The 6,311-nt window shown below is 33.0% G+C and overlaps 1 pseudogene; it reads left to right on the top strand.

The window, feature by feature from the left end:
- Window positions 1–1,891: 1,891 nt before the first annotated feature.
- Window positions 1,892–2,363, top strand: LOC122751302 (annotated as a pseudogene).
- Window positions 2,364–6,311: the final 3,948 nt, after the last annotated feature.

Genomic DNA, 6,311 nt, shown 5'->3' with positions numbered 1-6,311 from the left:
TGCTTCTAGGATTAAAGCTTTCCATAAAAGTCACAGAAATGCCCCTGTGACCCTTGGACTGCTCCCACCAAAGTTTTCACTCCATCTCTTCTTAAAGAAAGGGACATCTCTATGCACCATTTTTCAGCCTTGAAGAAGCTACAGAAGATGGACCTTCACCCCTTTCTCCCCAGAAATAAGAGAAGGGGGAATATTATGGGAATGCAGTGGGACCCAAGGAAACCTAAGGATCCCAAACCCCGTCAAGGAATCCTTGAACTCTCCCAAGGGAGGGACAACTCTGCCTCCCATCTCAGGAATTAGGTGTGATAGGGCATGGCCCCAGTATGCTGATGAGAAATGCTAAGGTCTGCAAGATGATATGCAAGATCTCTATGGATGCTACATACTCTACTGATACCCATCATCAAATAGTTATCTGGCCCCAGTTTTTTTTATGTTTCTTCTTGCTTTGTAAATCCCTCCCAGTTCTTTGTAACACCCTTCCCTCCCTTTTGTCTGGTAAAAATATAAAAGACCAGTTTTCTCTTACTGCAGCAGGACATTCACCAAGGTGATCTGTTCCCCATCCATATTTCTTTCTCCTAATAAATCTCTTTTTATTTTACTCCCCCAAACATATATACACACACACACATGTACACATGTACATATACACACACATATATACATGTGTATATATATGCGTGTGTGTGTGTCTGTGTGTATGTATGTATAAAACCATTCTCTTTCTGGTGGCAAAAAAACCTGGAAATTGCAGGGATGCTCTTCAGTTGGGGAATGGCTAAACACAAGTTGTTGTATAAAATTTTGGTGGAATACTACTGTTACAATAAATGATGAGCACAATGATTTTAGAAACTCATCAAAATGCAAGAAAAAATGAAAAATGAAATGAGCAGAAACAAGAAAACATTGTACATGGTAACAACAATATTTTTTAATAAGGACTTTGAGTGAATAATTTATTTCATCTTTTATGAATACCCAAATTAACTATAAAGGACATAGGAAGAAAGATGCTATCTGCAGCCAGGGAAAGGACTGATAAATAGATGTATTGAATAAGTTCACACAAACAAACACAAACACATATACATACTTATCTGTGTCTCTGTGTCATATAGAAGCCATCTTTAGGAAGGGCAGGGTTGAGGTAAAAAGAAAATAAAGGAAAAAAAGAAATGTAGGTGATAATTTTGTTATATATTTGAAAGGAATAGAAAGTTGTGCATAGCAAACTTGCAGTTTCAGGTACAATAATATTTTATTGTAATATGGAAATGCTTGTTTTATTCAACAAATTAAAAATAAGTAGTTTAGCAAAAACAAAAAAGAGGTAAAAGGGGAAACTACATTATGATAAAAGATACAATAATCCATAAAGCAATATTGATACTAAACTTATATGCACCAAATACTATAGCATCTAATTTTTAAAAATTAAAGTTAAATGACTTATAGGTGAAAATAGACAATAGTACTATTATAAATGAAGATATAAAACTTCCTCTCTCAGAATTAGATAACTTTAATAAAAAATAAATGAGAGAGGTCAAGGAAGTAAAGAAAATTTTAGATAAGGTAGATATGAACACTATCTGGAGAGAACAGAATGGGAATAGAAAGAAATACACCTTTTCCTCTGTAGTATATGATTCATTTACAAAGATTGCCCATAAATTAGTGCATAAAAATTTTATACCATAAATGTCAAATGCATCCCTTTCATATCATAATGTAATAAAAATTGTACTTAATAAGGGACCACAGAAGCATAGAATAAAAACCAATTGGAGACTAAAAACTTAAAGAATTAGTAGGTTAAAGAATAAAACCGTCCTTTCTATCCAGAGCTCAATCTAGAGCAGAACCCGTCACCGCTGCCGAGATGTTGATGCACAAGAAGAACCAACTTGCCATCTACAAACTCCTTTTTAAGGATGGAGTAATGGTAGCCAAGAAAGATGTCCACATGCCAAAGCATCCTGAGCTGGCAGACAAGAATGTGCCCAATCTCGATGTAATGAAGGCTATGCAGTCTCTAAACTCTCATGGCTATGTTAAGGAGCACTTTGCATGGAGGCATTTCTACTGGTATCTCACCAATGAGGGCATTCAGTATCTCCGGGATTATCTTCACCTGCCCCCTGAGATTGTACCTGCCACACTCTGAAGAAGTCGTCCTGAGATGGGAAGGCCAAGGCCTAAAGGCCTGGAGGGTGAGTGACCTGCCAGGCTTACTCGTGGTGAAGCTGACAGACACATACAGACTAAGTGCTGCTCCCCCTGGTGCTGGGTCAGCAACAGAACTCCAGTTTAGAGGTGGATTTGGTCGTGGACGTGGTCAACCTCCTCAATAAAAAGTGTAGAGATGTTTCATATTGAATAAAATTTTGGGAAAAAAAGTTAAAAAAAAAGAATAAAACATAGAAACAATCAATAGTGTCATGAAAAAGAATGACAATACTGAGATGACACATCAAAACTTATGAGATACAGCAAAAGCAGTAAACAGAGGAAACTTTATATCTCTAAATCAACAAAGTACAGAAAGACCAAACCAATGAACTGGGCATACAATTTTAAATAATAAGAAAAAACAATGAAATCCCCAATTAAACACTAAATTTGAGATGAATAAAATTGTGTAAAAAGCCATTGTTACTAGATAAAACTAGGAATTGGTTTTATGAAAAAAAATAAAATAGATAAACAATGGGTTAATATGATTATTTTTTTTTTGCAGGGCAATGGGGGTTAAGTGGCTTGCCTAGGGTCACACAGCTAGTAAGTGTCTGAGGTCAAATTTGAATTCAGGTCCTCCTGAATCCAGGGCAGGTGCTTTATCTACTATGCCACCTAGCTGCCCCTAATATGATTTTCAAAAGAGAGGAAAAAATATATCACTAGTATTAAAAATGAAAAGGATGACTAGATCAATAACAAAGATTTTTTAAAAAAACAAATATAAGGAGTTATTTTGGCCAATTATATGACAAAAAATTTAACAATTTAAAGTAAACAGAAGAATCTTTACAAAAACACAAACTGCCTAAGTTAGCAGAAGAAGAAATAGAAAATGTAAATAGACCTGTTTCAGAAAAAGAAACCCAAACAGCTCATAAATGAGCTGCCTAAGAAAAAAGCACCAGGACCAGATGGATTTACAAGTGAATTATATCAAACATTTAAGACCAACTAATTCAATATTAAATAAACTATTTTGAGAAATAGGCAAAGAAAGGGTCCTACCAAATTCCTTTTATGAAACAAAAATGATATTGGTAACTAAACCAGGAAGACTAAAAACAGAAAGAAAAGAACAGACCAATTACAATAATGAACTAATGAAGACTAAAAACAGGAAAAAAATAGAACAATTACATTAATGAATATGGATGCAAAAATCCTAAATAAAATTCTAGCTAGGAAATCACAATGTATTACAAATATTGTACCTTATGGCCAAGTGGGATTTATATCAGAATTCAGGGATGGCTATTTTCATAAAAAATCATTAATATAATTGATTATATTAATAATAAAATAAAAAATATATGATTATACAAATAAATGCAGAAAAAGCTTTTGATAAAGTACAGCACTCATTTATATTAACCTATAAAAACACCTGAAAGTATAGGTACAAATGGATTTTTCCTTAAATTGATAAGATGCATTTTCCTAAATCTTTGCCAAAGCAATAAGAGAATAAAAAGTAATTGAAGGGGCCAGCTAGATGGAGCAGTGGATAGAGCACTAGCCCTGGAGTCAGGAGTACCTGAGTTCAAATCTGGCCTCAGGCACTTAACACTTACTAGATGTGTGACCCTGGGCAAGTCACTTAACCCCAATTGTCTTACTTAAAAAAAAAAAAAGTAATTGAAGGCATCAGAATAAGAAATGAGGTGATAAAACTGTCTATTGAAAGAAGAGATGGTAAATTATGCCCCATTTAAAATAACTCTACATAATATAAAATACCTAGAAGTATACCTGCCAAAACAAACCCAGGAACTTATTAACAAAGTTATTTAAAAAAAAACTTTTTACACAAATAAAGTCAGATTTACATAATGGGAGAAATATTTATTGTTCATGGGTAGAGAGAGCCAATATATAAAATGACAATTTTGCCTAATTTAATCTGCATACTCAATGTAATCCCAATTAAATTACCAAAACCTATTTTACTACTGGATAAATTAATAACAAAATTCATTTAGAAGAACAAAAGGTCAAGAATACCACAGAAACTAATGAAAAAATATAAAGGAGGAAGTTTTAGCAGTATCAGATATTAAACTACATTATAAGGCAATAATCAAGCCATTTGGTATGGGCAAAAAAGAGGCAGATCAGTGGAACAGAGTAGACATACAACTTACAGCATCAAATGACTATACTAACCTTGTGTTTCCAAAGTGTAAAGACAAGTTTTGGGAATAAGAATTCATTATTTGATTTAAAAAATCATGGGAAAAGCTGAAAAGCTTTTTTTTTTTAGCCAAAATTGGACATAGACCAATATGTTACACCATTTACCAAGATGTCAAAATGGGTACAATATTGTGTTATAAAAGGAGATATTACAAGAAAATTTCAAGAACACGAAACATTGTTTATTAGACTTATAGAGAGACAAACCAATATATGAATAAAAAAGAGATAGAGAGCATCATAATGTCTAAAATGTATATAATTTCAATTAGACTGAATTTTTAAAATTTTTGTACAACTAAAACCAATGTCACCAAGATTAGAAGACAGCAGAAAATTAGGAGAAAATGTTATTGACAGTTCCACAGATAAAAGGTCTCATATCACAAATACATAAAGAAATTTGACAAATTTATAAAAATATGAGTTATTCTCCAACTGATTAAAGTATATGAACATTTTTCTGAATAAAATTTCAAAATTATAGTCATAAGAAAAAGTGCTCAAAATCATTACTTATAATTTGACTCAGCAACATCACTATTAGGTCTTTTTCCCAAGATGGTTAGTTTTCTTTTTGTTCTTTTTCTTTTTCTTTTTCTTTTTTTTTTGGAGGGGACAGTTCGCAATGAGGGTTAAGTGACTTGCCCAAGGTCACACAGCTAGTAAATGTTAAGTGTCTGAAGCTGGATTTAAACTCCTTCTGAATCTAGGGTTGGTGCTTTATCCACTGCACCACCTAGCTGCCTGATGATTAGTTTTCTAAAATATTAATATCAGTTCTCTTAGGGGTGTAAAAGAACTGGAAATGACTAAACTGGTTGTAGTATATGATCTTGATGTAATGAATACTCCTGTACTATAAGAAAGAGTGTACTCAATGATTTTAGAAAAACATGGACATTACAGGAAACAATGGAGCAAAATGAGTAGAACCAAGAAAACATTTTACACACTAACAGCAATATTGTTCTCAGAACAAATGTGAGCAACTAAGTAATTTTGACTACGATAAACACTTAAATTAACTACAAAGGAACTATGAAGGAAGACATTATCTGCATCCAGAGAAAGAACTGATAAGAATTATAGTATGGTTTATGTATATATGTGTGTATATACACACACAAATATATCAATGTACATATATACAAATATACACAAATATATACCTATATACAAATAGGTAGGTATATATTTGCTTATAAACTTGCTTATACCCTTCAATCCAACAACATACAGAGTTGTATATACAAATATGTATACAAAATTATTTATTTTTTTTTAGTGAGGCAATTGGGGTTAAGTGACTTGCCCAGGGTCACACAGCTAGTAAGTGTTAAGTGTCTGAGGCCGGATTTCAACTCAAGTACGCCTGACTCCAGGGCCGGTGCTCTATGCACTGTGTCACCTAGCTGCCCCCAAACTTATTTTCATATAATGGTAAAAATTCCTAGGATTGGGACAAGGGAGGAACATTTTTTTAAAGGTATATGATATATATTTTAAATGAAAAATAAATTATACATAATATATTTGCAGTTTAATTTGCAATCATCTTTTTTTCTATTCTACTTTGTTATGGAAATGCTTGTTTTATTTCAGTTCAAAATTTTAAAAAGTAAATACACATAGTTGAGAGAGAGAGAGAGACTTACATGGGTTCATTGAGAGGTTGAATGGACAATTTATGTTTGAGATGAAACTTATATTAAGATTTTCCTGTTCCAAGAAGAGCAACATAACAGTTGATAGCGTATTAAACATATAAAGCAGACATGGGTTCAGTTTCTGTCTCTGATACTTTTTAGCGACATAGAATTGTTTGGATAGCTAGATGGTGCACTGGATGGAGCACCAGGAATGAA

This window comes from Dromiciops gliroides, chromosome 3, assembly GCF_019393635.1.
Source record: "Dromiciops gliroides isolate mDroGli1 chromosome 3, mDroGli1.pri, whole genome shotgun sequence".
Lineage (NCBI taxonomy): Eukaryota > Metazoa > Chordata > Mammalia > Microbiotheria > Microbiotheriidae > Dromiciops > Dromiciops gliroides.
The sequence above is the reverse complement of the archived record's forward strand: the minus strand, read 5'-3'. Positions and strand labels throughout refer to the sequence as shown.